Raw genomic sequence first — 9145 nt, 5'->3', positions numbered from 1 at the left:
AGCCTGCTGAGCCACTGGCAGGTGAGGGTCTGGGCTAACTGAGGAGTCAGCTGACCTAGGGGGTCAGAAGTTGAAGCTAGGTCTGATTAAGGAAGTCAACCGATTGGAATAGAGGGCTGGGTTTAGACATGGTATAAGACCAGATCCTGTGAGCAGGGCCGGCAGTAACATCTTAGGAGCTTGTGAAGGAGCATCACCTAATAGGAAGGCTGCCCTTCCTGAATGTTAGCAAGGAGATCTGGAAATACATCTGGAGATATGGATAGGAACTAAGGGAATGGAAGAGGTTCCTGGGGACCAAGTGTGGGGTCCAGAGCTCTGAGAAGGTGGCTGAGTGCTTGGGGCCCAGTTAGAGGTCAGCTGAGCCCAGAAAGAGAGGGGTTGAGTGGAAAGGGGCTGAGTGTTTGAGAGACCTTGTGGAGGGGCTGGGTGAACCCAGTGAGTGGGGAAGAGTACCAGAGCCTATCGAGGGGTCCAGATAAGCCCAGAGAAGGAAGGGGTTATGTAGGAAGACCTATGGAGGGATGTGAGCCCAGAGAGAGGAAGCAATCTATGGAGGGACCTGAGAAGGTGGACCCACAGATAAAAGAGGGCTGACAGATGGAGGACTAACCCTGGGAATCTCAACTGGCCTGTGTAGGGCCAGGGCCCAGGAGGGGCCAAAGGATGAAATAGACCATGGCAGAGAAGGCCAGAGCCAGGAGAACCTGGAGTTCTCAATTGGTCTGAGGTGGGGCCAGGGCCTAGAAGAAGCCAAAGGTCCTTGTGTGGCCACAGCTGAGAAGTGGTCAAGGGGAATGCAGCCTGGGATGATGATGGCTGGTGTTAGGCCATCTGAAGAGAGAGGATCAATGAAAGGGGTCTGAGAGTGAGCTGGGGGCCAGAGATGGAGGACTCAGATGTGAGATGGAGACAGGGCCAGGAAGCCTGGTGGCTAGCAGCTCAGGAAGGGTGTAAGACATCTTGGGGGAGCCCAGAGAGGGACAAGTAAGATCAGGAAGGCCTGAAGACCGGTTCTGGGTAAGACCTGAAACTGCATCCTACTGGAGCTGGTTAGCTTGGTGGGGCTGTCTGTGGCAGAGCAGCCTCTATGGAATGCCATGCATGGGCCACTTCAGTGAAAGGCAAGAATTGGGCACCAGAAAGCCTCAGCTTCCACTTCCGTGTGGGTTATCCCATGGAGGGGGAAGGCTAGGGGAGCACACCCCAACAGAAAGGCACTCGGCAAGGAAGACCATCTGGATTTAGAGGCCCAGTGAGGGGACCACATAGGTCCAGGGGCCCAGTGAGAAGCCAGGGAAGACCAGGCCCATGAGGGTTTCATAGTTTCATAGTTTTAGGGTCGGAAGGGACCAAATAGATCTTCTAGCCCGACCCCCCGCCAGGGCGGGAGAACAACAAAAGAACCCTAAAAACAAAAAACGGGACTCAAATGAGTCCAGCCAGGTAGGTATCCAGCCTCTTCTTAAAGATCCCCAGGGTAGGGGCCAGCACCACCTCCCTTGGAAGTTGGTTCCAGCTCCTAGCCGCCCTAACTGTGAAGTAGTTTTTTCGGATGTCCAATCTGTACCTCCTCTCCATCAACTTGTGCCCATTATTCCTTGTTATGCCAGCAGGGGCTAGGGGAAACAGCGTCTCCCCCAAACCCTTCTGGTTCCCCCTAGTGAGTTTATAGACGGTCACCAGGTCCCCCCTCAGCCTTCTCTTGTGGAGGCTGAATAGGTTCAAGTCCCGCAGTCTCTCACTGTAGGGTCTGCCCTGTTGTCCCCGGATCATGCGGGTGGCCCTCCTCTGGACCCTCTCCATGTTGTCCACATCCCTCCTGAAATGGGGCGCACAGAACTGGACACAATACTCCAGCTGCGGCCTGACCAGCGTCGCATAGAGGGGGAGGATCACCTCCCTGGCTCTACTCGAGATGCACCTGTGGATGCACGACAAGGTCCGGTTAGCCCTGCCAACCATGACCTCGCATTGTCGGCCCATGTTCATCTTGGAGTCAATAATGACACCAAGATCCCTTTCCGCCTCCGTGCTCTCAAGTAGGGAGCTCCCCATCTTATAAGTGTGCTGCTGGTTCCTACTACCCAAGTGCAGCACCCTGCACTTGTCCGTATTGAAACGCATCCTGTTCCTGTCTGCCCACCCCTGTAACCTATCCAGATCCTTCTGCAATCTCTCTCTCCCTGCTAGCGTGCTCACCTCCCCCCAAATTTTGGTGTCATCAGCGAATTTAAACAGGTTGCTCTCCACCCCAACATCAAGATCGCTGATGAAGACATTGAACAGCGCAGGGCCCAGGACCGAGCCCTGAGGGACTCCACTACCCACCTCCCCCCAAGTCGAATATGATCCATCCACCACCACCCTCTGAGTGCGACCCTTCAGCCAATCTGCAATCCATCTGACCGTGTAGGCATCTATGCCACAGTCGCCTAGTTTACTAATTAGGATGGGGTGAGAGACGGTGTCAAAGGCCTTGCTGAAGTCCAGAAAGACTACATCCACCGCGACACCTACGTCCATGGCCTTAGTGACCTGTTCATAAAAGGTAATCAGGTTGGTCTGACAGAATCTCCCCCTAATAAATCCATGCTGATTGCCCCTGAGCATCATCTCGGATGCCGGCCCATCACAAATGTGCTCCTTGATGATCTTCTCAAAGAGCTTCCCCAGGATTGAGGTAAGACTGACGGGCCTATAATTGCCCGGGTCCTCCCTTTTCCCTTTTTTGAAGATGGGGACCACATTAGCTACCTTCCAATCGTCTGGCACCTGGCCCAAGCACCACGATCGCTCGTAGAGCCGTGCCAGGGGCCCTGCAATAACCCCAGCCAGCTCCCTCAGCACCCTGGGGTGGAGAGCATCCGGACCCGCTGACTTGAACGCGTCCAGCCCCTCCAGAAGCTCTCTAACCCGGTCCTCCCCAACCTGAGGTCTGAAGGCGATCCCCTCGCGTCCGGCTTCTATCACAGCAGGGAAGTCCCGGTCCCTGCACAAGAAAACGGAGGTGAAGAATTGGTTAAAGAGGTCCGCTTTATCCTCTGACGCAACCACCAGATTGCCCCGCATATCCTGCAGGGGCCCCACATTACCCGGCGCCTTCTTCATCCTCCCAATATATTTGAAAAAGGACTTTTTGTTATCCTTAATCCTGGACGCTAATCCGAGCTCTATCTCCGCCTTGGCCTTCCTAACAGCCCGCCTGCAGGCCCGAGCAGAGGAGGTATACTCCTCTTTGGAGATTACACCCCCCTTCCACCGGGCGTACGCCACCCTTTTGGCAAGCAGGCATTCCCGGACACCCTTGGTGAGCCAGGGGGGCTTTTGGACACTCCTGCCCGCCTTGCTTCTTGTCGGGATGGACACCCCTTGGGCCCCGAGTATCGTTTCCTTAAGGAACGACCACTCCTCTTGGACGCTGAGTTCCTCTGCCCTCAAGGACCCCAGTTCCTCTCCCACTAATCTCCTCATCTCACTGAAGTTGGCCCTCCTGAAGTCTAGGGCCACCACCTTGCTGCGGGCCCTTGACACTCTACGCTGGATGGTGAATTCCAGCACGCGATGATCACTATTGCCCAGGTGGTCAAGAACCTGGAGGCCTCTTACCAGGTCGTCGCCTGCGGCCAGGACCAGGTCCAGCAGGGCATCTCCTCTGGTGGGACTGTGCACCTCCTGAATCAAGTGGAGGTCCTGCAACTCGGCCAAGAACCTCCTGGAGCGGTCCGTCCCGGCTGACTGCTCCTCCCAGCAGATGTCCGGGTAATTAAAATCGCCCATGACAACTACATCCCTTGCTTTTAGTGTCTCCGCAAGCTGGCCTGAAAATTCCCTGTCCAGCTCCTCCTCCTGATTGGGGGGTCTGTAATAGACCCCCACCGTCAAATCCCTCTCGCCTTGCCCCCCCTGGATCTTGACCCAGAGCACTTCAGCTCGCCCTTCCCCTGACCCCATACTGCTGGCAGAGGATGTGTAGTGCTCCTTGACATAAAGTGCCACCCCCCCCCCTTTTCTGCCTTCTCTATCCCGCCTGTCCAGCCTATAGCCCCTAATGTTAACTGCCCAGTCATGGGATGAGTCCCACCATGTCTCTGTTAACCCTACGACATCTGGATTTGAACTAGCTATTCTGAGGGCGAGTTCTTCCTGTTTGTTCCCCATGCTACGAGCATTGGTGTACAGGCATTTAAGGCCTTGCAAGACTGTGTGCCCCCCCACCCCCTGATTAGCCAGACCATCAGGACCCCTGTTACTTACCTTTGCACCCCTTGCCCTGATGGCGTCTCCTCGTCTTCCTGCAGCCCCCTCCCCCGGTGAGTCTAGTTTAAAGCTCGCCGTACGAGATCAGCCAACCTGGAAGAGAAGACACGCTTGCCATTAGGGGAGAGATGAAGCCCATCCCGCCCCAGCAATACAGAAGTACAGCAAGGAACCAGGGAAGACTGGGACCATGTGGGTCCAGCAACCCAGTGAGGGGCTGGGGAATAGAGGATAGAACTAGATGCGTCGAAAGCCTGGAGTGGTGAAGCCCATTGAGGGCCCTGAGGCTGATAATGAAGCCCAGTAAGGGGTCTGTGGTATATAGTGGCCTGGAGATCTCCTGGGAGAGTGGAGAACTAAAAGGTCCAGGACAAGTGACAAAAACGGGGCTGGTAGCCTGAAGAGTGACTGGGAGAGAGACCAATGGGCCTAGTAGCCCAGGGAGTAGTTGCATGAGACTGAGGTTAGGGGCAGAGGAGAGACTGAGGGGTCTAGCAACCTGAGTGGGAACAAGAGGGAGACAGGGGTTTGCCAGCCCAGGAAAGGGCTATGCAGAGAGACCAAAAGGTCCAAGGGCCTGGACTGGGGCTGAGAGAGGCTGCATAAGCAGTGGGGATGCCATCTGTGGGGCATGGGGCTTGGTATAGGGAAGGTACAGAGCCATGCAATTGGCCCATAAGGCCAGGACCACAATCTGGGTGTTCATTGTAATAAGACCAGGAAGGCCTCCTGCACTCTGTATAACAAGCAAGATCAAGGCATGATGGGCAAAACCTGGGCAGACTGCCCATAGAGCAGGGTATCTAAAAACAAATTTGGGGGTACCCTGTGGCAAGTACCAACAGCCTACAGCATTATAGGCTTGTGCAAGGAGCTTTATTAAAGAACAGAAGACAACGTATCTCTCTCTCTCTCTCTCTCTGTCTTTTTAAACAGCGCATCTAAGGGTTTAATCTCCTTAGCAGAAGCACATAATGAAAGATCCATGAAAATGTTAAATATATTATACATATAATAAAAAAAAAATCTGGAGAAAAGATCTCTATCTGTAGAATCTAACTGCACTGTGAAGGAAATATCTGCTCATCCTGTTGTATACAGTCAATTAATCCAAAGACCTGATACTTCAAATACATATGAATATTTATTTCCTCACCTCTTTTTGCAAAATAGGTAGAATTAAGGGAGAGACCCAATTCAGAATATAGCAGTTCAGAGCTTTGTGTGTTCTATAGGTACATTTTCCATGGCTTCATTGTCCAGTGGGACAAAAAGCAAGTCATGGACCCTTCACATCTGGAGCAGTTCAGTGGCATCTTTTCCCACCTCTACCCAGAATCATTTGAAATCTTTACTTCTGATCTTTTCTGTAAATGAGCAAAGATGGAATAGAATAGTAATAAATTGGCTATGCTAGTTATAAGAACTAGTCCTGTTCCTATTTTAGCTGAAAGGTGAAAAAAACACTGTTTTTTATAGTGATGATCGATCATGCACACCTATGTTAGACTCTGTAAACCTTTGGAATTGAACAAGTTTAAAATTTTATGCTGCCTTGTATTTCAGTCTTTAAAATAATATGTTCCCATAAGGGAGACATCTGTTGAAGTGTTTCACTTCCCAGGGTACAGCATTTCTCAGAGTTTAAGTTTAATAAGATAGGGTAGAATTCTGCATTAATGGCATGTGGCTAAAGGCAACAGGTTTTGCAACTCTGAAATCCAGGAGTGTGTTTCAAAGACTTCAGCATAAACTTTTGAAGAGAGGAGCAGGTTCTTTGTGTGCCTTCTCTTCCCTTTCTCCACTGCCTTCCCTGCACACAGGATAAGGGAGAAATCAAGCAAATTCCAGTAATAACAATCTCAGTATTTGAAGTACTGATTAATAAATGTGAGCACCAGCATTGTGCCATAATTTTGCTAGCTAACACAAACTATTTCAGCTAAATGATTTTTGGCTAAAGTTTAATTCCTTCTTGTATAATACTGTGACACAAAAGAACACATCACACAGTTGGATCATCCATTTGCTGTGAATAGGAAGAAGTTATACTGCTAAAGATTAAATATGAATAAATATCACATATTTTAAACTGCTATACTTAAATTGTCATATTTAAAGATTTATATTTATTTGCATTCAGCTTTCCAAGATACAGGGGCATTAACTGACTTCTTATTCTTTAAAAGTATGAAACTGAAAATACCAAGTCCAAATCTCACAGCATTAGTGGAAATGCCAGTGAAAGTTTGCCAAAAGGGGGACCTTTGCTGAATACACAGAATTCAGATCACAGCAGGGCCAGTTAAGTGGCTTGCCTGTTTACTTCAAAATGCAAGCTCTCTTTACAATACTGTAATTTGGTACATAAAATGCCATCTTTTAAGTGTACTTCTGAAGTGATGACTCTAAGCACTCTACCAAAGGAATATAATGCAATTATTATTATTCATTAAAGTGAAAATATGATGCAGGGCAAAGATGTAGGATGTTGATGTGACTCACAAAGCTGTTTGGAAATTCAGTCCTTTGTGTGTCTCTGGCAAAAAAAGAGGCAGTATGCTTGTATACAAAATCATTAACTATTTCTAATAGCGTTTTTCAAAAAATGAATAAACTTTGGCAAGGTTTCTTGGAAAGAGGCTGAAGAACACAGCAAGCTGAAACACAACATGTTCCATTGATATCCCTTCAGCAAACTCAGCATCCTCAGAAGATGTCACATTATCAAGATTGAAAGCAGTAGGTTTGAAAGGTACTCAGATAAGGCTGAAGGGAAGCCAGTTGCAAAGGAAATCCTTAGAGAAACTAGTCAAAACAATCTGCTCTTCTTTTGTTGACTTGTCCTTGATACCCAGGCAGTAAGAAGGGTAAGAAATAACTTATTTTGCCTCAAGCTTGTCAGGAAACTGTGTCCCTTACTTGTATCTGAGAACATACCTACAGTGAACTCTGTATCCACAAGCATTGTGACTGGGCCTAGAGATAAATCATCACAGAAAGGTCAGTGACCTCTAAATATCTAGCTTAGCAAGAAAATCACTAAGGATTGCAGTATTTTAGTACTGCACTAATCCACTATCTTTCATTGTGCTTCTGTTGTCAATTCATAGCTCTGGTCTTAATATGCAAAGCTATTGAAAGTCTGAACCAAGCCAAACTGAGACTACCTGTGCTCTACTAGTTCACTGAAATAGTTGTGCTCCTATGGACAATGCTGACAGTACCATATTTATTAAAAGATGACGTTTCCCTCCCCATTTAACACGGTGGGGGAGCCCCTAGTCTCACAGTTGAGTATGAGGTGACACAAGGCAGGCAGCTACCGCTTTAGCCCCAACCTTGAGTTGAGGCTGTAACTACAGCTGCTGCCTGCTGTCTGTCTTCTGCTTCTGTACCCCCTGCCACTCTTCCCCTGCAGCCATGGTCCCTGTTGCCCTCTATCCCTCCCCTCCCCACCAGGCTGCTTCTACCCTCCCTCCACATTGCACTCTTCCTTATCTTTGCTCTGGTGTTGGTAGAGCATGGGCCAGCCCTGTAACAGCAGTGGCAGACTCCATGCCATTGCTATTGGGCCAGACTGGAGCCATGCTGCAGCTGTGTGGGACAGGCACAAGAGGGGTAAGTTGGAGGGGCAGGTAGAAGGGGCAAAGCTTCATGCTTCCCCCCACTTCCTTTCATATGACCTTAATCTGAAGAAGGTGTATAATACATCTGTTACACATCCATGATGCTAAAGGATCACTAATCAACCCAGAGTGAATACGGAATACACCCCACACAATTCAACTTAATTAAAATCTAAATTTATTAAATGCATTAACAGTTTCTACATAGCGAGACAGAAAAACAGCTCAGTGATCTCACCCAATCCCAGATGTTACTCCACTTCAGAGAAAAGCTGGCCAATCAATTCTTGAAAGGAGAGGGTGGTCATCCATGGGTAGTGCTGTTTTTCAGTCCAGATATTGTTGGATGGTGACATACCCAACTTCTTTGTCGCCCCCCCTTTTATGCTTTTTCTTTAACTTTACTCCTCTGACTCTTCATTTCCAGGTACTGTTGATTGGTTTCCCTGTGATCATCATACTGTTCATGTTTTTATCCTGGCTTTGTATTCCTTTGTTCCAACAAACTCATCACATGCACACATCTTAATTTGGTGTTTTACTGGTGTCTTAATTTGAGCATGCCCCAGACTCCTAATTTGGTCTGTCCATCAAAACCGGAAATTCCAAAGGCTCTGAAATTGGACACTGTCCCATTGATCCCTTCTTATCACCTTACACTGACATATCCAATCATGTCATAACTCTGATTTACTTGGTTAGTGCCAAGTTCAGTCAATCTGAGCTAGTAACAAGGCCAACATTTCACATACCTATGTTGATAATGCTGGAACATAAACTCCCTGTGAAAGTGAGCTCAAGGCTTGCTGATAATGCAGACACAGGCAAAATGAAAAAAGTAAAGTTCAAATAATAATGAGGCTATATAAAAACTTAAGCAATGGTTAAATAAAGCTGAATATAAAAGAGAAGTTTAAATAATACTATAATTCACCACTCAGGCAGGTGTAACTAAAACTAAATGTAACAAGCTACCCTAACACATCCACTACAGCTAGACGCTCTCTCAGAAGCTTTACCTTACAGGTACTCAAACCTGTACAACAGTGAATGCCCTAGAAAAAGTGTTCCCCATGTTAGTCCCTTTTAGGGTTAGCATAGATTGTATATAAAATTTGATGCTACATAATTAACTGAGTTGTACAAATGGTTATAATATTATGAGCCTTGAGCCAGAAATCTTCTTGATTGGCTATACAAATAGTTTACTGAATACAGATATGGGGATTAGGAGCTGGAAAAAGGCTGGGTTACTA

This window comes from Alligator sinensis, unplaced genomic scaffold (assembly GCF_000455745.1).
Source record: "Alligator sinensis unplaced genomic scaffold, ASM45574v1 scaffold349_1, whole genome shotgun sequence".
Classification (NCBI taxonomy): domain Eukaryota; kingdom Metazoa; phylum Chordata; order Crocodylia; family Alligatoridae; genus Alligator; species Alligator sinensis.
Note: the sequence above shows the minus strand (reverse complement) of the source record.